Source organism: Oryctolagus cuniculus, chromosome 11 (genome assembly GCF_051225735.1).
Source record: "Oryctolagus cuniculus isolate XC-2025 breed Fujian yellow rabbit chromosome 11, ASM5122573v1, whole genome shotgun sequence".
Lineage (NCBI taxonomy): Eukaryota > Metazoa > Chordata > Mammalia > Lagomorpha > Leporidae > Oryctolagus > Oryctolagus cuniculus.
The window spans coordinates 12426562-12452425 of NC_142877.1; the positions used below are offsets into that span (position 1 = coordinate 12426562).

At 52.3% G+C, this 25864-nt stretch overlaps 1 long non-coding RNA gene across 29 annotated transcripts; it reads left to right on the forward strand.

The window, feature by feature from the left end:
* The first annotated feature begins 6916 nt into the window (after positions 1-6916).
* LOC103352387 (uncharacterized) lies at positions 6917-19232 on the forward strand. Of its 29 annotated transcripts, none has more exons than XR_016216503.1 (8): positions 6919-7057; positions 7916-8000; positions 9103-9172; positions 11192-11262; positions 11984-12796; positions 17485-17621; positions 17798-17904; positions 18605-19232. It is a non-coding gene; the product is annotated as an uncharacterized LOC103352387 (long non-coding RNA). The 29 variants fall into 29 exon arrangements; XR_016216485.1 differs by lacking the exon at positions 18605-19232 and adding an exon at positions 11788-11846 and having other exon boundaries at positions 17798-18593; XR_016216487.1 differs by lacking the exon at positions 18605-19232 and having other exon boundaries at positions 11984-12185; positions 12277-12796; positions 17798-18593.
* Positions 19233-25864: the final 6632 nt, after the last annotated feature.

Sequence of the window (25864 nt, forward strand, 5' to 3'; positions counted from 1 at the left end):
CTCCCATGTAACCTGCAGGTCACACCCCAGGCTTTCTTCAGGTCCTTGTCTTTATCCCATACTGGAACAAACTTTATTAATTTGTTAAAGATTATTTGAAAGGCAGAGTTACAGAGAGAGAGGGAGAGGCAGAGATAGAGTTTGTTTTTTTTTTTTTTTTTTTTTTTTTTTTTTTTTGACAGGCAGAGTGGACAGTGAGAGAGAGAGACAGAGAGAAAGGTCTTCCTTTGCCATTGGTTCACCCTCCAATGGCCGCCGCGGCCAGCACGCTGCGGCCGGCGCACCGCGCTGATCTGATGGCAGGAGCCAGGAGCCAGGTGCTTTTCCTGGTCTCCCATGGGGTGCAGGGCCCAAGCACCTGGGCCATCCTCCACTGCACTCCCGGGCCACAGCAGAGAGCTGGCCTGGAAGAGGGGCAACCGGGACAGAATCCGGCGCCCCGACCGGGACTAGAACCCGGTGTGCCGGCGCCACTAGGCGGAGGATTAGCCTAGTGAGCCGCGGCGCCGGCCCAGAGATAGAGGTCTTCCATCAGCTGGTTCACACCCCAGTTGGCCACCAGATCCGAGCCAGACTGAAGCCAGGAGCCAGGAGCTTCATCCAGGACTCCTAGGTGAATACAGGGGCCCAAGCACTTGAGCCATCTGCTGCTGCTTTCCCAGGCGTGTTAGCAGGGAGCTGGATCGGAAGTGGAGCAGCTGGGGCTCAAACTGGCAGTGGCTTAACCCACTACACCACAACAAGAACAAACGTCTTAAGAAAAATGGTCCTTAGCAAAGGTGGTAACTAGTGTGTGTGTGAGGGGGGGAGTTCTTAGACAACTGTGGCGGTCACAAGGACAAGGGGACGCCATCGGCGTTAGTGGGCTATGACCAGGGAGGCCAGAGGCTCTGCCACTCACGGGAGACTTTCTTGCACAAAAATAATCCTTCTCACTTTTTTTTTCCCCAAAGAATAAATCTCTTATTTTTTAAAAAACTTTATAAAATTTGTTTCAAAATTAGAGAGAGAGAAGGAGAGGGAACAAACACTTCCATTCACTGGTTCCCTCTGCAAATGCTCACAAGAGCCAGGACTGAGTCAGGCTACAGCCAGGAGCCCCAAACTCAACCCAGCTCCCACGTGGGCAATCAGAGACTCAACGACTCGGCCAGCACCTGCTGCCTCCCAGGGCATCCGCAGGAAGCGGGAGCTGGGAGTGGAGCTGGGACCTGGGCCTCAGCCCCCCGACACGGGACACGGGCATGCCGAGCGGTGCCCGCCCCCAGACTGGAATTTAGAAATTAGTGGATTCAAGCCAGGCAGCCGTGAGCTGTGAGCTGTGAGCTGTGGCTTTTGCCCTTGCTCAGAGTTCCTCTCCACCGCTTCCTGGTTCCTGTGTTGGCAGCAGCAGAAAGTGACTCACCGGAAGCTGCAAGTGCACACTAATAGTTAACTCTTATGTAACGCTGGCTGCCTGCCAACCCCTCTTGTTAATATTTTACAAGGATTAACCTGTTTAAATCTTTCAGCAGTCTCGAGAAACTCCGTGCTGTCACGGTGCCTGCTGTACGCACGAGGAGACCAGAGCAGCAGGGGCTCTCACCACTCGGCCACAGCCTCATCACCGTGGAGAGGTGAGGCAGGGTTGCAACCCCCCTGCCCATCACTGCTTTTTTTAGTTCTATTTTTCTTTTTTAAAAGATTTATTTTTATGTAGTTGAAAGAATTACAAGGAGAGACAGAGACAGAGAGAGAGGGAGAGACAGAGAGAGAGGTCTTGCATCCGCTGGTTCACTCCCCAGATGGCTGCAGCAGCAGGAGCTGAGCCAATCCGAAGCCAGGAGCCAAGAGCTTGCTCCGGGTCTCACACGCGGGCGCAGGGGCCCAAGAACTTGGGCCATCTTCCACTGCTTTCCCAGGCCACAGCATTGAGCTGGATTGGGAGTGGAGCAGCCAGGACTAGAACTGGCGCCCATGTGGGATGCTGCACCTCAGGCTGGGGCTTTAGCCCACTTCCCCATAGCACCGGCCCCCCTATTTCCCTTTATATATTATATTTGAAAGGCAGAGAGGCAAAGAAAGAGACAGAGATCTCCCATCTGCAGGTTCACCACTCGAATGCCCACAAAAGCCACGGCTGGGCCAGGCTGAAGCCGGAAGCCTGGGACTCAGCCTGGGTCTCCTACGCGGGCAGCAAGGACCCAGGCACTGGAGACTTCCTCTACGTACTGTGCAGTAGCAGGAAGCTGGAATCCAGAGCGGAACTGGGGCTGCAGTCTGAGCCCTCTCGTAGGGGACCCGGCCATCCCAGGTGCTGAATGCCCGCCCCTCCTCATTGCTTTGGTAATGTGTCCCCTGCACTGGCTGAGCATCAGATGGCAGGAGAGTGGGGGTGGGAGAGCATGATGAGCAGTGTTCCCTCTAGACAGCTGGTCCTCCGGCTAAACACAGCTGTGTGGCCCCGGTGTGGTGGCCTAGTGGGTAAAGCCACTACCTGCGGCACCAGCATCCCACGTGGGCACTGGTTTGTGACCCGGCTGCTCCACTTCCAATCCAGCTCCCTGCTAGTGTGCCTGGGAAAGCAGCTGAAGGTGGCCCAGGTGCTTGGACCCCTGCCACCTTTATGGGAGACCTGGACAAAGCTGGCTCCTGGCTTCAGATCAGCCCAGCTCTGGCTACTGCAGTCATTTGGGAAATAAACCAGTGATGGAAGATCTCTATCTATCTATCTCTCTCCCTCTCTCTCTCAACTCTCTAACTCTGCCTTTCAAATAAATAAATAAGTAAGAGTCGGTGGTTGGGGTGGGCATCTGAGCTGGTGGCTGAGACGCTGGTTGGTCGCCCACGTCTGGAGCGGTGCTTGTGCCACGGCAGGCTAAGCCTCCACTGTGATGCCTGCATTTCCATGGGAGTGCCAATTCCAGGCCCGGCGGCTCCACTTCTGGTCCAGCTCTCTGCTAAGGACTCTGGGAAGGCGGCGGAAGATGGGCCACGGGCTTAGGTCCCATGCACACGGGAGACCCAAATGAAACTCCAGGCTCCTGGCTTCAGCCTGGCCTAGCCCTGAACACTGCAGCCATTTGGGGAGTGAGCCAGCAGATAGAATATTCTTCTCTCTGTGTGTGTGTGTGTCTCTCTCTCTCTGATTCTATCTTTCTATCTTTTAATTAAATAAATAAATCTAAACAACAAAAACCGAAAATATACCCATGTCTCCACAATGGAGAGCCTGGTTTGATCCCTGCCCTCTGGCTTCTACTTCCAGCATCCCCATTAATGCAGACCCTGGGAGCCAGGGGTGGCGTCTCCGACAACTTGCCACCCATGTGGCAGACCTGGTTTGAGTTCCAGCTCCTGGCTGGACCAGGGCCATCGCTGGCATTTGAGGGGTAAACCAGGGAATGGGAACACTGGCATTCTCTCTCTCAAGTACATTAAAAAAGAATTTTTTTAAAGAGTTAGTGGTTTATTGTTAGCTTTTTTTGTGAATTCATAAAGGGAACCTCAAAAATTGATAGTTGCCAGAGGGTTTTAAGAGACAGCTCTGTTTTCCTTGATGTTGTTAAGAAAAAACCCAAAGAAGAAAATACTGCATTTTATTACTCCTGTGGTTTGAGAAGAATGAGACCAAACAAGGCAATTAACTTGTGAGGCCCCCGCCCCTCAGTCCAGGGGCTCTCCTGCCCCCTCCCCCTGCACAGCCACCTACAGAGCAGTAGGGTCAACAACAGCCACTCTTCACCTGAGAATTGTCGCCGTGTTTAAACACACCCTACAGTGTGCAGACAGTGCGCTGTCTCCTTGTCACTCATCAGAACCTCTGATCATTAAACCAGCAGCGGAAGCTCTCAAGGAGTAAGGGATGGTAGAGAGGGAGGTGCTGAGCCTACACCTTCCCCAGGTAGATCAGTCCTCAGCCAACCACTCCACCAGACAGGTCCTGCTTCCGGCCCCAGGCGCCAAACCTCCAGCATTCCAGCTGCAGATCCTCCCCCAGCGCAGGTTCCAACTTTTGTGGGACCTGAGGCTTATATAAGAACCTCCGTTCTTTCTTTCTTTCTTTCTTTCTTTCTTTCTTTCTTTCTTTCTTTCTTTCTTTCTTTCTTTCTTTCTTTCTTTCTTTCTTTCTTGTTTTTTGTTTAATAACTTGCTTTGTTGTTTTTAAATTTGTATTTATTTGAAAGGCAGAGAGAGAGGAGATCCTCTATCCACTGTTTCGCTCTCCAAATGCCTGCAACAGCCAAAGTGGGCCAGGCTGAAGCCAGGAGCCAGAAACTCCATCTGGGTCTTCCACATGGATGGCAGGGACCCAAATACTTGACAGGTCGCCAGCTGCCTCCCAGGGTGCACATTAGCAGGAAGCTGGAATCTGGAAACAGAGACAGGACTTGAACCCAGGCACTCTGATGTGGCATGGAAGTACCTGAAGAATCACCTTAATGACTACACCAAAAGTCCACCCCTAAAGGGTCCTTCTTTAAAAGAGATACAGGCTCAGTAGCGGATGACGGCAGTGCACCTGACAGCACAGCCCACGCAGATGGAGACGGAGACGCTGGTGGAGACACAGCTGGAGCCACCGCCAAGTCACTCCCAGGTTCCTCACCCCCTGAAACTCAGAGATGAGTGTGTTTTTTTTTTTTTTAAATATTTATTTTATGCATTTAAAAGGCAGAGTTAGAGAGAGAGACAGAGTTAGAGATCTTCCATTCACTGGTTCACTCCCCAGATGGCTGCTATGGGCCAGGCCAAAATGAGCCAGGCCAAAGCTGGGAGTTAGGAGCTTCCTGTGGTCTCCCATGTGAGTGCAGGGGCCCAAGCACTTGGCTGTCCTCTGCTGCTTTCCCAGGCCATAAGCAGGGAGCTGGATCGGAAGAGGAGTAGCCAGGACTGGAACCAGCAGGATGCGGTGCTGCAGGTTGGGGCAACCACACACACTCGACACTTAGCCAGCGGCCTTCCCACCTCCACTGCTCAGCCGGGCCCTGTTGCTTAGAGGATTATGGGGCACGGATTTGGAACTCAAACTATATTTGCAAAAAAAAAAAATGAGTTATAAGACCCTTACAAATGTGATAATTCAGGAGCTGGTGCCGTGGCACAGTGAATTAAGCCACCATCTACAGTCAGGCATTGCATATGGGTGCCTTTCGTATCCCGGCTGCTCTACTCCCAACCAGCTCCCTGTTAATGTGCCCAGGAAAGCAGCAGAGGATGGCCCAAGTCCTTGGGTCCCTGAACCCACAAGGGTGCCCCAGAGGAAGCTCCTGCCTCCTGGCTTCGGGTTGGCCCAGCCCCAACCATTGTGCCCCTTGGGGGAGTGAACCAGTGGATGGAAGACCTCTCTGTCTCTCCCTCTGTCTATAACTCTGCCTCTCAAATAAATCAATAAACCTTTATATTTTCCATAGTTTCAGCACATCAAGTGCTGCAACGCGACGCCGACTAACTGAGAAGAGAGTGAGCAGCCCATGTGTGTCCGTCCACCCAAGGCAGTGTCGTGGCAGAGCGCAGGGCACAGGGAAAATGGCGGACTGCCGCCTTCATCACCAACGGTGACGGAGCCACAGCAGGCTCCTGTGGGGGGAAAACGCTTAAAAACAACAAAACCACTTCAAAAGTGTCCAGAGACTAAATATTGGAACAAAGGGGGTTTGTATTTCTTTTCATGCATTATATTAAAATGCTGGTTTTGTTGAGCCTATGTAAAAACAATTAATTCGTGGTTCACATCCCACCCTTGAACAATTACAGAAATCTCAGATTGACGCACACAGTGCGGGGCCTGGCGACCCAGAGGCAACCGCGCAGTGCCTGCTTCCAGTGGTGGCTGTAGTCAGTCAAGGTCAAAGTTAGTCAAGGGTCCCAGCAGCCGGGGGGTGGAGGCCAATCATGGAGCCGCTCCGGCTTCCTCTGAACGCTCCAGTTGTCTGAAATTGCAATGCTTTAGAAGGATTACGGATATTCTAATTAGGCCATGTATAATTTAATTTCGTAGTGGTGAAACTTGCAAGGTCTTCTAACTGTACATGGAACAAACATTTAAGCCTTTGCAAATGAACAGACTTGTCCACTGGGTTGTTATTCACAAAACCCTGTCCCGCTCCAAGCAATGCATGTGGGACAGATTACGTGTTCAATAAATTAATAAAGTCGTCGACTTCAATGGGAGTTAATTAGACACTGAAAAGAGGAGAGAGAGAGAGAGAGAGAGAGCGAGAGAGAGAGAGAGCCTCCCTCAGAACGTCCACGACGCCATCTCTTTGACCACCTCCGGGTTTCTGGACTCTGCTCTGCCTGAATCCGAGCGTGAGCCGCCTCCAGGAGCGTCCATGTCACTGATCTAGCCTCCAAAGACTGTGTTTTCCTGTAAAACTACTTATTTATTATCTGAAAAGGCAGAGAGATCTGCTGGTTCACTCCACAAATGCCAAGGCCAAAGACAGGAACTTGGAGCCCCACCTGGTCCTCCACGTGGGTGGAAGGGACCCCGATACCTGCGCCATCACAGCCGTCATCTGCTGCCTTCCCAGGTGTGCGGAATCAGCATGAGCAGGAGGCTGGAACTGGACGCAGAGGAGCTGGGACGCAGGCAGGAATCCGGAGAGGCCTAGAGGAACTTCCTGAGCCTGCCTCGAATTTGAAAACCTGACTTTAAGTTTCAGATCCCTGGTAGCAAACACCCCAGCCCCAGGGCGCTTCTGCCTAAGGATCCTTAAGGTGGTATAACAGGAGTGGCTAGGACCCTTTTGCATCACAACACCCCACCCCTTGCCCGCATCAGCTCATCTAGCTCTGTACCATCCGCTCTGTACCTCAGCTATATATACACCTCCCTTTTACAATACCGTGAGACCCTGCTTCGACTGGGCTCCACACCGCGCCTGATTGTCCCCTGGGTTTGGGGAAGGCTGAGTGGCGGGTGGCACACTTTCCCCTCCTCGGTCAAGGCAAGCTACGGGCAGCCTGCCTAATTCTCCGGCGGTGGCGAGGAACAGTCACCGCAGCTGGCGCCCAACGTGGGGCACACGGGGCACGACCAGAACGTCCGGCCGAGGCCAAGTGGTTTGTCAGGGTAAGTGAAACCCTAGAAATATGGGTAATGCAACTTCAGCAAGGACGGACCCAACCTTGAAAGCCCTACGGCTTACGCTCAGGTCCAGAGGCTTGGAACTCTTTTCCTGGACCACATGGGCAAGGGTTGAGAAAATAGCCACAGATAGAGAAAAACATTTGGAGATCGCCCCTCCACTGGGGTTCTTCCCTGCCATCTCGGCTCTCAAAGCCTCATTTCACCCGGAGGGCCTGCTTCCCCCAGTAAGGGAACCAGGCGGTGAAGCCTCTCCCTAGCCTGCAGCAATGCTGCTAAGGCCTTCTCCCAACAACAGGGAGATGATAAGGGCCTTGTGTCGGGAGCCTTAGGTCCACTTCGGCCTTGGGGGGGGGGGCGGGGTTGGAGAAGGGCTCACCCCATTGTTGCCGGGAGGGTGGGCTGGATCAGGTGTCGGCCACAGAGGAAGAGTGCAGGGAGGAGGAAGCCTGGGCTGACTTTAGCAAACAGCGAGCTGCTCTGAGCCTGAGGAAGGCAGGGGCCAGGGCTCGGAGCCTGAGGAAGGCAGGGGCAGGGGAGGCAGGCGTACATGTGCCTACAGCCACACAGGCCCTCTGAGATGGAATGTGGGGTCCCGAAGGGGGTGCTTGACCAGTGCGCCAACCGTCCACCCCAGCACTCACTTTCTCCCTAGGGCTCAACCCAGTGTTCTGCAGGGCTGATTTCACTCTCGGCTCCAGAGACTGTATGTACCTGGAACACCTGGTCAGTAGTCTAAATTCCCCCAGCCACACTCATTAGATCAGAGAGAAACATGACCCCGATGGATTCAGCTGGGGTCGTGGCTAATCCATAGCACTCTCTTTTTATTTTTATTTTAAGATTTTATTTACTTATTTGAGAGACAGACAGAAAGGTCTTCCATCCATCCGCTGGTTCACTCTCCAGATGGCCACAGCATACAGAGGTAAGCTGATCCAAAGCTAAGAGCCAGGAGCTGCTTCTGGGTCTCCCACACGGGTTCAGGGGCCCAAGCACTTGGGCCATCTTCTGCTGCTTTGGAAGAGGACCAGCTGGGACTTGAACCTGCGCCCATGTGGGATGCCGGCGCTGCAGGCAAAGGATTAACCTACTGAGCCACAGCGCCGGCCCCTACCGCTGCTCTTTTTACTCTCCCTATAGCTTTGACGTTTCCAGAGTGTCATAGATTTGGAATCATATGATGCGCAGCCTTTTCAAACCATCTTATTTCATTTAATAAGATGATGCACTTAAGGTATTTGAAAAGCAGAGTGATGGAGAGACAAGAGAGAGAGAGAAAAAAGAGAGGTCTTCCACCAACTGGTTCACTCTCCAAATGCATGCAACAGCTGGATGGGGCCAAGCCAAAGCCAGGAGCCTGGAACTGCATCCAGATCTCCCACGTGGGTGCCAGGGGAACCTGGGCCATCTCCATTGCTTTCCATGCACATTAGCAGGACGCCGGATTGGAAGTGGAGCAGCGGGGATTCAAACTGGCACTCTGATGTGGGATGCCGGCGTCACAGGAGGCAGTTGAACCTGCTGTGCCACACGCCAGCCCCTCACTTCATTTTAGAACCGGATAATCCTCCATTATCTGGACTGGCCTCAGTTCGTTTATGCATTCACCTTCTGAAGGACATCGTGGATGTCTCCAAGTTCTAATAATTACAAATAAAACTGTTATATTCAGCTGCCGCCACGGCTCACGAGGCTAATCCTCTGCCTGTGGTGCCGGCACACCGGGTTCTAGTCCCGGTCAGGGCGCCAGATTCTGTCCCGGTTGCCCCTCTTCCAGGCCAGCTCTCTGCTGTGGCCAGGGAGTGCAGTGGAGGATGGCCCAAGTGCTTGGGCCCTGCACCCCATGGGAGACCAGGAGGAAGCACCTGGCTCCTGGCTTCGGATCAGCGCAGCGCGCCGGCTGCAGTGGCCACTGTGGGGTGAACCAACAGAGAAGGAAGACCTTTCTCTCTGTCTCTTTCTCTCTCACTGTCCATTCTGCCTGACAAAAAAAAAAAAAAAAACCTGTTATATTCATTTGATTGCAGGTTTCCGTGTGAATTTAAGTTTTCAACTCATTTGGGAAAAGATCAAAGAGCACAATTGCTATATCGCATGGTAAGAATATTCTAGTTTGGGGGCTGGCACTGTGGCGTAGTGGGTAGGGCTGCCGCCTGCAGTGCCAGCCTCCCAGGGTGGGTTGGCAGCAGGCTGGGTTTAGGAATGGGTCTAGGACTTGGATCCAGGAACTCCAACATGGGACAGCCCTCTGCTGTGGCCTAGGAAAGCAGCAGAAGATGGCCCGAGTCCTTGGGCTCCTGCACCCGCGTGGGAGACCGGGAAGAAGCTCCTGGCAGGCCCAGCCCCAGCTGTTGCGGCCATTTGGGAAGTGAATTAGAGGATAGAAGATACCTCTCTCTGGGGCCGGCGCTGTGGCTCACTTGGCTGATCCTCCACCTGCGGCACCAGCATCCCATATGGGCACCGGGTTCTAGTCTCGGCTGCTCCTCTTCCAGTCCAGCTCTCTGCTGTGGCCCGGGAGGGCAGTGGAGGATGGCCCAGGTGCTTGGGCCCTGCACCCGCATGGGAGACCAGGAGAAGCACCTGGCTCCTGGCTTCGGATCAGCATGGTGCCAGCTGTAGCGGCCAGTTGGGGGGTGAACCAACGGCAAAAGGAAGACCTTTCTCTCTGTCTCTCTCTCTCTCACTGTCTAACTCTACTGGTCAAAATAAATTTTTAAAAATTTTTAAAAAGAAGATACCTCTCTCTCTCTCTATTTCTGCCTTTCAAATAAATAAGTTTTTTTAAAAGAGTATTCTAGTTTTTCAGAAGCGGCTAAGCTGTCTTCCAAAGTGGATGCCCCATTCTGCATTCTCACTGGCAATGAATGAGAGTTCCTGACTCCCCACGTCCTCCTCAGTGTTTGGTGGGGTCACTACTTTGGATTTTATTCATTCCGATAGAAGTCTAGGGGGTCTCTCTCACTTTAATTTACAGTACCCTAACAATGTATGATGTTGAGTACCTTTTCATTTTTTTTGACAGGCAGAGTTAGACAGTGAGAGACAGAGAGACAGAGAGAAAGGTCTTCCTTTCTGTTGGTTCACCCCGCAACTGGCCGCTACAGCCGGCACCGCGCTGATCCAAAGCCAGGAGCCAGGTGCTTCTCCTGGTCTCCCATGCGGGTGCAGGGCCCAAGCACTTGGGCCATCTTCCACTGCTTTCCCAGGCCACAGCAGAGAGCTGGATCAGAAGAGGAGCAGCCGGGACTCGAACCAGTGCCCATGTGGGATGCCAGCACTGCTGGCGGTGGCTTTACCAGCTCCACCACAATGCGGGCCCCTGAGCTCCATTCTTACTTGAGTTCCTGCTCACCGAGGCCCACAGCAGACACAGCCCCACGTCCTGCGAAGCAATCCTGGTAGAAAAGAGCACTTCTCTTCCAGTATTTCCAGAAAACAGCCCAAGCTGGCTCTCACTGCACTGCCTTGGGTCACATGTGCACCTGTGTGCCAGCCACCGGGGCCTGAGTCAGCTTCGGAGTCTTGGAACCCCAGGTGGGAGCCAGCCTCAGTAGAACCAGAGACCAAGTGGGGGTGGGAAACCCCCCAGGAAACCTGGAGTGCCGCTCGGAGGAGGAGGAGGAGGAGGAGGAGGAGGAGGAGGAGGAGGAGGAGGAGGAGTTGCTGGGTGGGTGGGACTACAGACAGTCTGCACAGTGGGTGCCGGGAGCCCAGGGTCCCCGTGCACCACCTGCGGCCCAGCTCTCCCTGTTGCCTAGGAACGCAGCTTCAGAATCAACCGCAAACACTGGCTGCAGAGGATGGCGAGCGGGGCGGGGTGGGCCCTGGCAAACACCGGCTTTGGGACTTTGTTCACCTTGTCAGAGGTGTGCGGACCCAACGGATGACATCCCAAAGTGGATGTCAGGGAGGACACACGCTGCTTACCTGGGGAATGGGAACGGCTGGGGGATCGGAGCTGGGCAGAGGTCCCCAGGTGTTAAAACGCTGAACCCCGAATCCTGCAGACAGACGGGTTCCATGAGGGTTCCTCCCTTCCGCTCTTCCTCTTCTCTTCCTTCTTCTCCTCCCCTCTGGTTCCTGCTGGCTTCCTGTCTCTTTTCTCCCCTGTAGAGACAACTTCAGTGCGGTGCAATTCACACGTCCCAGAATCCACCCCTTAAGTGCATGATTCCTGATTTTTGGTAAGTTGTTTTTTTTTGTTTTTTGGTGTTTTTTTTTTGTTTTTTTGTTTTTTTTTGTTTGTTTTTTTGTTTGTTTGTTTGTTTGTTTTTTGACAGATAGAGCTAGACAGTGAGAGACAGAGAGAAAGGTCTTCCTTCCGTGGGTTCACCTCCTGAATGGCCGCCACGGCCAGAGCTACGCTGAGACAAAGCCAGGAGCCAGGTGCCTCCTCCTGGTCTCCCACACCGGTGCAGGGGCCCAAGCACCTGGGCCATCCTCCACTGCCCTCCCGGGCCACAGCAGAGAGCTGGACTGGAAGAGGAGCAACCGGGATTAGAACCCAGCACCCATATGGGATGCCGGCACCACAGGTGGAGGATTAACCAAATGAGCCACGGCGCCAGCCCCTTTGGCAAGTTTTTAATATGACAGTTTCTTCACCACCCTGCTAAGATCTCTCAGCCCTACTCACCCTAGATCTCATGGCCACACCTCACCCCAGGCCACCGCTAATCTACTTTCTGTCTTCAAATTGTTTTTTCTAGTTATTTCTTCTCTGTTGATGTTGACTGCTGTTAGTGATGCTAAAAGCAAGACAGTCACGGTAAAGTGGAGAAATCACACAGAAACGTTTGACACAACAGTGAAAATCCAGATGCTATAGACACACACAGCCCTGCTGGGGACTGGGGGCTGGGGGCTCCCGCCTGGGCTGGGCTTACAGCAGGCTCCTCCCTGCAGGTGTGGAACAATTCAAAGATGGAGGCATAAAGAGGCACAGGAGAGCAGGATTTACCCAGAGCAAAACCAAAGCGCAAACTCAAGCACCAAGTCACGTGTGGACAAACAGCCCACAACGCCAAAAAGCCCCAAAGGAATGCACCCACCAGGGAAACAGCGCCCACAGCAAGGCCAGGCCTTTATGCCCTGCAGAGGCAAAGGGGTGAGGTCCGGGGTGGAGTTCGATGGAATATTCAGAAGGGGGCGGAGTTTGGGTGGAGCTCAAGCCCCACCCAATTCTGTGCTGTTTTTAGGAAATACCGGAAGTGTCGCGGTGTCAGATGCATGAAGGGACTTGGCGTGCCCCCATGGAAGTTTTATTTAAATGAGCTAAACATTATGGGGTGGAGAGACACATCCTGCAGCCATCTTGGGTATTTCCAGCTGGCACTGGTTCCAAGGTCACAAGACTGGGCACTTGCATTTTCCACTGCCTGAGAGGGCTAAGGGGCTTGCTGGTGCAGGGGAGGGGGCCGCGTGGTGCACACAAGGGACCTAGTCACGCAGCCAGGCTGCTGATGCGCCAGCCACAGCGGTCAGTCAACCACCAAGCCGCACTGGGTCGGGGCTGTCAGACCCCAGCTCCTCTGCCTAACTCTGTCTGCCCACAACACGGCCGACATTCGGGTCCGTATTATTTCTAAATGAAAGAACAGAGAGCGCACATGCTCCTGGGTAAACTCTGCACTGACCCTCATCCCGGTGACCGACTCTGGGGTGGCCCTGTGCCTCAGGCACGGCCAGTCTCTTCCTGGCTGCTGAAACCACGGGGAGGTAAGAACGTGTGTGTGTGTCCTGCAGTCAAGAATACCAACTATTAAAACGTGCTGTTTGGGGGCCAGCAGGTTGGTGCTGGCAATCCCAGATGGGCACTGGTTCGAGCTCCAGCTGCTCCACTTCCGATCCAGCTCCCTGCTAATGCGCTTGAGAAAGCAGCAAAAGACGGCCCACGTGCCTGGGCCCTGCATCCACATAGTTCCTGGCTTCAGCCTGGCCCAATCCTGGCTGTTGCAGCCATTTGGGGAGTGAATTAGCAGATGAAACATTTCTCTCTCTCTCTCTCTCTCTCGTGGTGTGTGTGTGCATGCATGTGTGTGTGTGTGTGTTCTTCTCCTGTCTCTGTAACTCTGCCTTTCAAATAAAAAAGATGATTTTTTAAAACTGTGCTGTTTTATAACCTGCCTTTTATTCCTTTACTTAAAAAGCGGAGAGAAAAAGAGGGAGGGAGAAAGAGAGACTGACAGACAAGCTCCCAGGTGCCTACACTGACCAGGCCACGGCTGGGAGCTGGGGATACAATCCAGGTCTCGCACGTGCGTGGCAAGAATCCAGTGACTTGAGCCACCACCGCTGCCTTCCCGGGTGCACAGCGGCAGGACAATGCTGTCGGGAGCTAGAGCCGAGAGCGGAGGCAGGCTCTCTGATGTGGGATGGCGGTGCCTTAGCCACTGGGCTAAATGCCACCCTCAGAACCTTCTTTTTCCCCTCTAAGCAGTGAGCATGCTAACCAAGTTTAATGCACCTGACAGACCAGGCGGGCGTCTCAGGACAAGCCCAGGGCCCTCGTGCACTGAGACCAGAGTTGTCATGGATTTGGGTGGGGGGGCCTCCATTTCTGCTCCCTCCTCCCTGTCTGGGAGGTCCCTGGGTGGAGGGCTTCCAGGGCGTGGAGATCCTGAAACTCCACAGCTTGCTTTTTAAGTTTGCGAATGTATTTTGAGGACAGCTTTCTTTATCAGGTCGTCGACCTTAACCACCTTTATTTTAATCATCTTATGGCCGCCCTGTGCAGCTCTGCCATATTTCATTCAGGCTCCTCAGATCGTCCCCTGGACCACGGTTGTAAAGGGGCCGACGCTGTGGCATAGCAGGTAAACCCACTACCTACAGTGCTGGCATCCCATATGGGCAGCGGTTCTAGTCCCAGCTGCTCCATTTCCAATCCAGCTCTCTGCTATGGCCTGGGAAAGCAGAAGAAGATGGCCCAAGTCCCTGGACCCCTGCACCCATGTGGGAGACCCAGAGGAAGCTCCTGGCTTTGGATCAGCACAGCTCCAGCTGTTGCAGCCACTTGGAGAGTGAGCCAGCGGGTGGAAGACTTTTCTGTCTCTGCCTCTGTGTAACTCTGACTTTCAAATAAATAAATAAATCTTAAAAAAAAAAAAAATAATAAGATAGGCCAGCGCCGAGGCTCACTAAGCTAATCCTCCACCTTGCGGCACCAGCACACCGGGTTCTAGTCCCGGTCGGGGCGCCAGATTCTGTCCCGGTTGCCCCTCTTCCAGGCCAGCTCTCTGCTGTGGCCAGGGAGTGCAGTGGAGGATGGCCCAAGTGCTTGGGCCCTGCACCCCATGGGAGACCAGGAGAAGCACCTGGCTCCTGCCTTCAGATCAGCGTGGTGCACCGGCCGCAGCGCGCTGGCCGTGGTGGTCATTGGCAGGTAAACCAACGGCAAAGGAAGACCTTTCTCTCTGTCTCTCTCACTGTCCACTCTGCCTGTCTATATGTATATATATCTCAGAACGCAGGGGAGGACGCAGCAGAAGCCACCGCTTGCCCGTCAGTGGGCGTGGCTCTCCATGTAGGAAAGGTGCCTTGCACTGCGTCACTGTGCACAGGGTTGGAAACAGGGTTAGAAACAGCTGGGGGCTGCGCCGTGGTAGCGCAGTCTCCCATGAGCCAGCACTCAGCTTCCAGAAGATACACTTCCCTCCGTTCCTCATCCCAGCAGCAAAATGACAGAACCCAAAGCTTCCCTTCGGTCCTGGCAGGAATTCTAGGCCACCTTAGGTCCTTGGAATTTGCTGTCCGATAAGGGACAGGGAGTTGGGCTTTGTTCTCAGTCTGAGGACCTCACCCATGAGTGACCAGAGGGCCCAGACAGAAGGCGGGCCTTTGGTGCGGCAGTGAAGAGCATGCATCCCACAGCAGAGCCATGGGTTCGAGTCTCGGCTCTGCCTCCTATTCCTGTCTGCAGATACACACCCGGGGAGACAGCAGGGGATGGCTCGGGCGGCTGGGTCCCTGCCATCCACCTGGGAGACCTTGAGTTCTGGCTCCCGGCTTCAGCTCCCCAGCCACGGGGAGAGAATCAGCAGGTGGGACATCTCTTGGTCTCTTCCTATGTCGCTTTCACATAAACAAAATAAATAAATTAAATTGGAAAGAGAGAGAGAGAGAGACACCAAGACAGATGGTCCTTGTTCAAGTTTACAAAGGCCTGGCTTTTCTAATGTTCTCTAAGAAGCAGCAAGAAAATTCTCTGTTTATTTTTGAGTTCTTCCTGAGCCATTTAATTTTTAAAAAGTCCTCATGGAATGGTCGTTCAATATTAAATAAGAACTTTCTATTTCTAGAAGCATGTGAAAGATTGTTTTGTTCTTTAATCTAGAAAAGGGATCTGCGAGCTGTTTATGTAAAGGAGCAGATAATAAATATTTTAGACTTTATGAGCGCTCGGCTGCCATGACTCAATCCCGCCGTGGTGGAGCCAAGCACCTATAAACAAAATGTAAATGAATGAGCAGGGCTGTGCTCCAATTAAGCTTTATTTGGGGATGGTGAAGTTTGAATTTTATAGAATTTTCATATGTCACAAAATATTATTCTTTTGATTTTTTTTCTTGAGCCACTAGAAATGTGAAAAGCATTCCTAACTCACTGGAACAAAGCAAAGAATAAGTTTGTGTTCATGAAAGAAACATGCTCACCTTTTAAAATCGTTATTTTTACTTAGCTTTCTGAAGAGGTATAATTTTACCATGGCTCGGAATTCCAAAGATACAAAGCAAAATATCTTCCACACCCTGTGCCTGAGCCGCACAGTTCCCCATCCCAGACATAAGGAATGGGTCCAGTTTCTTGTGGATACTTGTAGAGACTGTCCATGAATGACAAAGAAATTACGTACATACCTGTATGCTTCCTTCAGATGCATACTGTTCTGCGCCCCGCTTTCTTCACTGGCCCTTGGAGGTCATATCATAGTAGGGCCAGCGCTGTGGCATAGTGGGTGAAGCCCCCACCTGCAGTGCCGGCATCCCTCATGGTCGCCAGTTTGAGTCCTCGATGCTCCCTTTCCGATCCAGCTCCCTGCTATGGCCTGGGAAAGCAGCAGAAGATGGCCCAGGTGCTTGGGCCCCTGCACCTGCATGGGAGACCCGGAAGAAGCTCCTGGCTCCTGGCTCTGGATCAGCTCAGCTCCAGCTGTGGGAGTCATCTAGGGAGTGAACCAGTGGATGGAAGACTCTCTCTCTGCCTCTGCCTGTCTATAACTCTGCCTTTTAAATAGATTAATAAATATTTTAAAAATATGTCATAATATAGCAAGACAGCACTGCCTCATTGTTTCTCAGCCTATAGCATTCCACTGTGTAGCTCAGGGATCAGCACACGGAAGGCCAGGGGCCAAATCTGGCCACCACCTGCTATTTTGCAAATAAAGTTTTATTGGAACTCAGCTATGCCCATTGAGCATATATTATATATGATCACTGTTTTTAAAAATTATTTATTTGGAAGTCAAAGTTACACAAAAAAAGAAGAGGCAGAGGCAGAGAGAGGTCTTCCATCTACTGGTTCACTCCCCATTTGGCCACAACGGCTGGAGCTGTGCCAGGAGCCAGGAGCTTCTTCTGGGTCTCCCACGTGGGTACAGGGGTCCAAGCATTTGGGCCATCTTCTACCACTTTCTCAGGCCATTAGCAGGGAGCTGGATCAGAAGTGGAGCATCCAGGACTCGAACCGGTGCCCATACAGGATGCTGGCACTGCAGGTGGAGGCTTAATCTACTACACCACGGTGCCAGCTCCAATGAATCTTTTCTTTTTAAATGTATGTAATGCATTTGTAATTTTGCTAGAAATCGTCAAATCATCTCCAAAAACAGTATTTCAATTTGCATGTACTCCCACCAGCAGTAAATTTCCTAACACACTTGCTGACTTTGATCTGTCAAACTGGCAGGTTAAAAATGGCATGTCAGCGTCATTCCAATTTTTGTTTCCCTTATTGCAAGTGGATTCATTTCCCCAGGATGCAATGACAAATTACTGCAAATTCGGTGGCTTCACATGACAGAGACCCGGCCTTTCCCAGCTACGGAGGCAGAGACAGAAGCCAAGGTGTCAGGAGGCTGTCCTCTCCCGGAGGCTCAGAGGAGGCTGCCTGGCTGCGTCTGCCTTCCGGTGGTGGCCGACAATTTCCGCTGCTCCTTGGCTGGCGGCCGCCCCGCCCCAGTCCCTGCCTCCAGTGCCACCTGCCCGCCTGTCCTGTGTGTCTGTGGCTCTAGGTCCAGCAGTCATATCGGACTGAGGGCTCACCCTTTGCTTTCGGCATCTGCAAAGATTCTATTTCCAAATAAGGTCAGATTCACAGGTTCTGGGTGGACGTGAACTTCGGGAAGACAGCATCCCCCTTGGTCAGTGAGTAAAGTCGGAACTGGTTCACTTTTTCATTTGCAGCTGAACTGTGTGCGTCAGACCGATCACTACTTGGATGAATGGGCTCATTTAGTAGCTGGGGGTCTCCGCTCTCCCGGGCAGCCACAGCAGATTCGACTCCAAGCACAACAGAACAGATAGCCTACTGTTAGCCACAGGTGAGTGTCCTCTGTGGACGGCAAGTTTGGACATGCAGAAAGTACTAAACCGATTTGACAAAACAACTTGAATGGGGAGGAAAAGAACTTTCCCTCTTAAACAGTCATAGCTAACACTATTATTACTATTATATTTCTATCTATTTCTCTTACTATACTACTTCAAATATTTACAGGTGTACGAAGAGGCAGGCACGTGTCTAAGTCATCTACCTGGATGAATACAGTTAGGCCTTTACAGAAGAGGGAATTGAGGCACAGGATATCAGCCGCGAAGCAGCAGGTGCAGGTTGGACCCAGGGGATCCCATGCCACCTCCTCTACTAAATTTCATCCATGAAGCTACAAGGGAGGGCGTTGCAGTCTTAAGAATTAGGAGTGTTGGGAGCCGACTCCGTGGCACAGTAGGTTAATCCTCCACCTGTGGTGCCGGCATCCCATCGGGCACCAGTTCTAGTCCCGGCTGCCCCTCTTCCAGTCCAGCTCTCTGCTGTGGCCTGGGAAAGCAGCAGAAGATGGCCCAAGTCCTGAGCCCCTGCACCCGCATGGGAGACCTGGAAGAAGCTCCTGGCTCCTGGCTCCTGGCTTCAGATTGGCGCAGCTCTGGTCGTTGCCACCATCTGGGGAGTGAACCAACGGAAGGAAGACCTTTCTCTCTGTCTCTCCCTCTCACTGTCTGTAACTCTAACTCACAAATAAAATAAATAAAATCTTAAAAAAAAAAAAAACTAGGAGGGTTTTTCCTTTCCTCCCTCTGTTGGGTTTTAAAATATCAAGCATGAAGTTGGACATCCTGCTCAGCTTTGGACTTGAGCTCGCTCCTGAGTTGTCCATGCTGGCTATCACTCTGACCTTCTCTTTCTTGTTATCTTCTTCTTCTTCTGTTTTTCTATGATCCACTTCCGGAACACCCTTCCTTTAACCCAAGTTGCTGTCTCAGATCAGGAAGATCAAGAGCCATAAATAACTTTTCTGTGAATTAGTCGACAGGAAGTTCAACCTGATCAGATCCTGCTTGTCAGTGCCGAAGCAAAAACCAACCAACGCCAAACCCATGTCAGGGCTTCTCCGGGAGTGAGTGAGGCAGCGCCCGCGCTCCTGAGCCTCTGTGGACAGAGACACTGCAGAGAACGCTTGCCTGCACCTTGAAGGAAGGAGCAAGCCTCCTGCTACCTAATCACTACGCGGGGTGGGGAGGAGTGAAGTGCTAGAACAGTGTACTCTGTGTTACAACAGCTTCCGGTCTCAATGGCAGAAAATACATCAAAAATCTATAATCACATTTTCCTCTTAAGATATACTTGGGGAGCTGGCACTGTGGCATGGCAGGTAAAGCCACCGCCAGCAGCCCATATGGGCACCGGTTCCAATCCCAGCTGCTCCACTTCCGATCCAGCTCTCTGCTATGGCCTGGGAAAGCAGTGGAAGATGGCCCAAGTCCTTGGGCCCCTGCACCTGCATGGGAGACCCGGAAGAAGCCTCTGGCTCCTGACTGTGGATTGGCGCAGCTCCAGCCGTTGTGGCCACCTGAGGAGTGAATCAGTGGATGGAAGACCCCCCCACCCCGCCTCTGCCTCTCTGAACTCTGCCTTTCAAATAAGTAAATAAATGTTTTTTAAAAAAATACAATAGACAGTGATACATTCTCTGCTTTTATGCAAGTTCTTAACTGAACCTGGTTGACCAGTGTAAGAGGCCCGCCTACAACAGACCTTATTTTGGGGGCAGCTAGTACGTGCTGGGAGGGAGGAGGCAGACACTGCAAGCACTTCCTACTGCCTGCGTTTATTTGAATAACTGGGCCTTGAGTGACAGTCATGGCTCCCGGAAACACGGAGAGGTCGTGAAGCCTGGAGCGGCCGCCAGCAGCAGCTGTGTGAGCGAGGAAGCTGCGCATCTCTGGGCTCCAGGCGCCCCATCAGTGAGCCAGGAAATAACCCCCCTGCCCACGGACACGCACCAGAGGGGCCTCCAAGAAGTTCACAGAAAGTAGAATTGAAAGAAGAGAGATTTTTGGGTGAAAAAATAGGAACCCGGGATATAATGCACATTTTTCATGAGTTTTTTATGCATGGATTTTAAATTTTTTTCACCAAAATAAACTTACCTTTCAATTACAATTTCAGTTAACTTTTTTTTTTTTTTTTTTTTTGACAGGCAGAGTGGACAGTGAGAGAGAGAGACAGAGAGAGAAAGGTCTTCCTTTGCCGTTGGTTCACCCTCCAATGGCCGCCGCTGCAGCTGGCGCACCGCGCTGATCCGATGGCAGGAGCCAGGATCCAGGTGCTTTTCCTGGTCTCCCATGGGGTGCAGGGCCCAAGCACTTGGGCCATCCTCCACTGCACTCCCTGGCCACAGCAGAGAGCTGGCCTGGAAGAGGGGCAACCGGGACAGAATCCGGCGCCCCGACCAGGACTAGAACCTGGTGTGCCGGCGCCGCAAGGTGGAGGATTAGCCTATTGAGCCACGGCGCCGGCCAATTTCAGTTAACTTTTAAAAACTTGTTTAAGGTTTACTTACTCTAGAGGCAGGGGGAGATAGAGCGAGTTCCCTCATTGGCTGCTTCGCTCCCCAGATGCACACCAGGGCCGGGGGACCAGGGCTGGGGGGGCAGGGCTGGGAGCCAGTTCTCAGCCTACGTCTCCCGCAGGCGCAGGAACCCCAGCCACTGCCGCCCAGGCTCTACCAGCAGATTCAGGAGCCAGATCTGGGACTGACCCCAGGCGCTCCCACGTGGACCGCCGGTACCTCAGCTGCTGGCTTTACCACCAGGCCAAATGCCTTCCTCCCATGAACTTTTTGGTGCACCTCAAATAATGTGATTTTATAGGTTATTAGTATAATATACATACTTATATGTATGTGTATACAATATATAAGAGTAAACCCAGGGACCAGCACTGTGGCGTAGAGCACCTGCGGTGCCGGCATCCCATGTGGGCAGCAGCTCAAACCAGCTGCTCCGCTTCCCATCCAGCTCTCTGCTGTGGCCTGGGAAAGCAGTGGAAGGTGGACCAAGGGCTTGGGCCCCTGCACCCATGGGGGAGACCTGGAAGAAGCTCCTGGCTCCTGGCTTTGCTTGGCCCAGCCCCAACCATTGAGGCCATTTGGGAAGTGAGCCAGCAAATGGAGGCTCTCTCTCTCTCTCTCTCTCTCTCTCTCTCTCTCTGTTCTTCCCTCTGTATCTCTGCCTTTCAAATAAATAAATATTAAAAGAGTAAAACCTGGGGCCGGCACTGTGGTGTAGCCAGTTAAGCCACCGCCTGCAGTGCCAGCATCCCATATGGGCACCAGTTCGATATCTGGCTGCTCCACTTCCAACCCAGCTCTCTGCTATGGCCTGGGAAAGCAGCAGAAGATGGCCCAAGTGCTTGGGCCCCTGCACCCAAGTGGGAGATCCGGAGGAAGCTCCTGCCTCCTGGCTCCTGGCTTCGGATCGGCACAGCTACAGCCATTGCGGCCAACTGAGGAGTGAACCAGCAGATGAAAGACCTCTCTCTCTCTCTCTCTCCTTCTCTGTGTAACTCCGACATTCAAATAAATAAATCTTTTTTTATTATTATTTGACAGATAGAGCCACAGACAGTGAGAGAGAGAGAGAGAGAGAGAGAGAGAAGTCTTCCTTCCATTGGTTCCACTCCCCAAATGGCCACTACGGCTGGCACTGTGCCGATCCAAAGCCAGGAGCCAGGTGCTTCTTCCTGGTCTCCCATGGGGTGCAGGGCCCAAGCACATGGGCCATCCTCCACTGCCCTCTCGGGCCACAGCAGAGAGCTGGACTGGAAGAGGGGCAACCAGGACTAGAAGTGGTGCCCATATGGGATGCTGGTGCCGCAGGTGGAGGATTAACCAAGTGAGCCACGGTGCCAGCCCACCCAAATAAATAAATCTTAAAAAAAAAAAAAAAAAAGGGCCGGCGCCGCAGCTCACTAGGCTAATCCTCCGCCTAGCGGCGCCGGCACACCGGGTTCTAGTCCTGGTTGGGGCACCGGATTCTGTCCCGGTTGCCCCTCTTCCAGGCCAGCTCTCTGCTGTGGCCCGGGAGTGCAGTGGAGGATGGCCCAGGTGCTTGGGCCCTGCACCCCATGGGAGACCAGGAAAAGCACCTGGCTCCTGCCATCGGATCAGCGCGGTGCGCTGGCCGCAGCGCGCCAGCCGCGGCGGCCATTGGAGGGTGAACCAACGGCAAAGGAAGACCTTCTCTCTGTCTCTCTCTCTCACTGTCCACTCTGCCTGTCAAAAAATAAAAAATAAAAAAATAAAAAAAAGAGTAAATCCAGTATATATAATGTAGAGTATATATACGTGAGTATACACAGTATATACACATACATACATACAGTAAATAATATATATTATTCTATTTTATATAATGATAGTATTTATTCTAACACAATATTATATATGCTATATAATATATATAACACATGGATATAACATGTACTATATTCCTTAAAAATAGATAAATACATAAATATAACAAAAATATAGTGTCTATTAGGAATCAATGACTCGATTAAAGTTTTTTTTTTAAGAATTATTTTTATTTATTTGAAAGAGTTACAGGGTGAAGTCGAGCCAGAGCGAGAGGTCTTCCATTCCGCTGGTTCACTCCCCAGATGACCACACAGCCAGGGCTGAGCTGATCCGAAGCCAGGAGCCAGGAGTTTCTTCCGGGTCTCCCACACAGGTGTACAGACCCGAGGACCTGAGCCATCTACTACTGCTTTCCCAGGTCATAGCAGGGAGCTGGATCGGAAGAAGAGCAGCCAGGACTTGAACCGGTGCCCATATGGGATGCCAGCGCTGCAGGCTGGGGCTTTAACCTGCTACACCACAGCGCTGGCTCCATCAATTAAAGTTTATTATTATTGCCCTTTTAAAATGCTTTTCTTGATAAGCAAAGAGAGACCCAGAGAGAAAGAGACAGAGGAAGCTCCCACCTACTTGTGCATTCTGCAAATGCCCACAACAACTGGGGTTGGAGCTGGGACCTGAGAAGTCAAGCCAGGTCCTCCATGGGGGTGGCAGGGACACAATGACTCGGGCCTCCCAGAGTACACACTAGCAAGAAGCTAGAGTCAGAAGTGCAGCCAGGACTCGAACCCAGGCACTCTGATGTGCGTGGCAGGTGCCCCACGTGACATCCTAACCACTGCTCCAAATGCCCACCCCTCCCTTTTTTGACCATAAAAATGCTCCCAGAAATTTCCCGAAGTCCCCTGGGGAGTGAATTGCACCTGGCTGCAATCAGTCTGTTAGGTGCATCTAAAACAGCCTACGTCAGCCAAGCGCAGCCTTGAGCCCTCCCGGGAGTAACGCAACCAGAAGTGTGACGCGGGCACTTGGGGAATTCCTAGGTGCACACACGGGTGTGTGTGCCGCCACAGAAATAGGCCATGTTGTGGATTTCTTAACACAAATATAGCATTGTAAATACGATGCCCATTTTTTCCACAAAGACTCTTTCCCTCAAAACCTTGAGATCTTTTCACGTTAGTATGCACAGATCCATCCCACTGTGTCAACTGCTCCATGACAGTGAGTGCTGTGGCTGCTTCCCCAATGCCCTCTGGTTTTTCTGAAGATGTTAGGGGTCAGCACTGTGGCACAGAGGGGAAAGCTGCCACCAGTGATGTGGGCATCCCATATGGGCGCTGGTTCAAGTCCCGGCTGCTCCACTTCCAATCCAGCTCTCTGCTATGGCTTGGAAAAGCAATGGAAGATGGCCCAAGTGCTCGGGCCCCTGCAGCCACATGGGAGACCTGGAAGAAGCTCCCGGCTCCTGACTTTGGTGTGGTCCAGCACTGCCATTGTGGCCATCTGAGGAATGAACTAGCAAATGGAAGACCTCGCTCTCTCTCTCTCTCTTTCAAAATAAATAATTTTTTTAAAAAATAAAGTAAAAAGAACACCTGTTCAAGTCCCAGCTACTCTGCTTCCAATCTAACTTCCTGCTAATGCACCTGGTAGGTGGCATGTATGGCCCAAGGACTTGGGTTCCTGCACCCACATGGGAGATCTAGATGGAGTTCCAAGACTCCTGACTTCAGCCTGACCCAGCCCTGGACACGCAGGCATTTGGAGTGAACCAGCAAATGGGAGGTCCTCCCCTCCCCTCCCCTCCCCTCCCCTCCCCTCCCCTCCCCTCCCCTTCCCTCCCCTCTCCTCTCTTCTCTACTCTTTCAAATTTGAAAGTCAGAGTGATAGAGAGAGAGGAGAGAGAGACAGAGACAGAGAGACAGACAGGGAGAGAGAGAGAGAGAGAGAGAGAGAGAGAGAGGTCTTCTATCTGCTGGTTTGCTACCCAAATGGCTGCAATGGCCAGGGCTGGGCCAGGATGAAGCCAGGAGCTGGGAGCTTCTTCCGGGTCTCCCACATGGGTTTGGGGACACAAGGACTTGGGCCATCCTCCACTGCTTTCCCAGGCACATTACCAAGGAGCTGGATCAGAAGTAGAAAAGCCAGGACTTGAATCAGTGCTCATATGGCATGCCGGCCCTACCAAATGGAGGCTTAACCCACTGTGCCACAGTGCTAGGCCCCAATGAACAAATCTCAAAGAAAAAAATGTGAGATGAGCACATGGCTCCTTTTAAGCCAATGGGATGTTCTAAGGCGTCTGGTAAAGAAATTGTCTCTCCCTCCCTGAGGAATCATGCGAGTCCTGGAGCTGCAGCAGTCGTCTTGCCACCATGAGGTTGGAAGCTAGCTGCTGTTTCTATCTACTTCCACAAGGAACGCAGCAGACAAGTGGAAAGGAGTCTTACCCTTCATGACACCATCAAGCCACTGGACCCATGTGTCCGTGGACTCTCCAGGTTTGTGAGCTATGCCTCCAGGGTACCCCAGCCAACATTAGATTTTCTCTTATGTTTAGCCTCACATATTCTTTTTTTTTTTTTTTTTTTTTTTTTTTTTTTTTTTTTTGACAGGCAGAGTGGACAGTGAGAGAGAGAGACAGAGAGAGAAAGGTCTTCCTTTGCCGTTGGTTCACCCTCCAATGGCCGCCGCTGCAGCCGGCGCACCGCGCTGATCCTGGCAGGAGCCAGGAGCCAGGTGCTTTTCCTGGTCTCCCATGGGGTGCAGGGCCCAAGCACCTGGGCCATCCTCCACTGCACTCCCTGGCCATAGCAGAGAGCTGGCCTGGAAGAGGGGCAACCGGGACAGAATCCGGCGCCCCAACCGGGACTAGAACCCGGTGTGCCGGCGCCGCAAGGTGGAGGATTAGCCTATTGAGCCACGGCGCCGGCTTAGCCTCACATATTCTGAAGGGCCCCGTCCCAAGATAGACTTGATATAACCATCAGCCTAGGAGTGGACATGTAAGTTGTTTCCAATTTTACCCTTTGGCCATGTATTTTAATTCAGACTTGTTCTTTCAATTCCTTTACTTAGATGATAAAAAGACCACTTATTCTTTCTAAAAACACTGCGAATGGTCACCAGACACGCGGACAGGCTGACCCTACGCAGGAGAACAATACCTGGTCTCTGCCCTGAGAGAGCCTGAATTCTTCTGCAGCGGTAACACACAAAATATCATCTAGAAGTGCAATCTAACATGCACATTACACACATGTAAAAAGTATCACACGGCACCCCATAAGTATGTCCGATCCCTGTGTGGCAATTCCAAATAGAGATATATTTTAGGAGGAGTGGTTCTTTGGTGTAGCAGTTAGACGCCACTTGGGATGCCTCATTCTGTGTTGGAGGGCCTGGTTCGAGTTCTGCCACTGCCAGCCAACTTCCTGGTAATGTACAGCCTGAGGGGACCCTACCACCCACACCGGAGACCCAGCTGGAGTACTGGGCTCCTGACTTCGGCCTGGCGCTGCCCTGGCTGTCTGGGGAGTGGACCAGTGGACAGGAGATCTTGTCTCTGTGTCTCTCTGCCTTTCAAATAAATGAAAAATCAACGCAATTTTTTTTTTTTTTTTGACAGGCAGAGTGGACAGTGAGAGAGAAAGAGAGAAAGGTCTTCCTTTTGCCGTTGGTTCACCCTCCAATGGCCGCCGCGGCCGGCGCAGGAGCCAGGAGCCAGGTGCTTTTCCTGGTCTCCCATGGGGTGCAGGGCCCAAGCACTTGGGCCATCCTCCACTGCACTCCCTGGCCACAGCAGAGGGCTGGCCTGGAAGAGGGGCAACCAGGACTAGAACCCGGTGTGCCGGCGCCACTAGGTGGAGGATTAGCCTAGTGAGTTGCGGCGCCGGCCCGCAAATGTTTTTTAAAATAACATT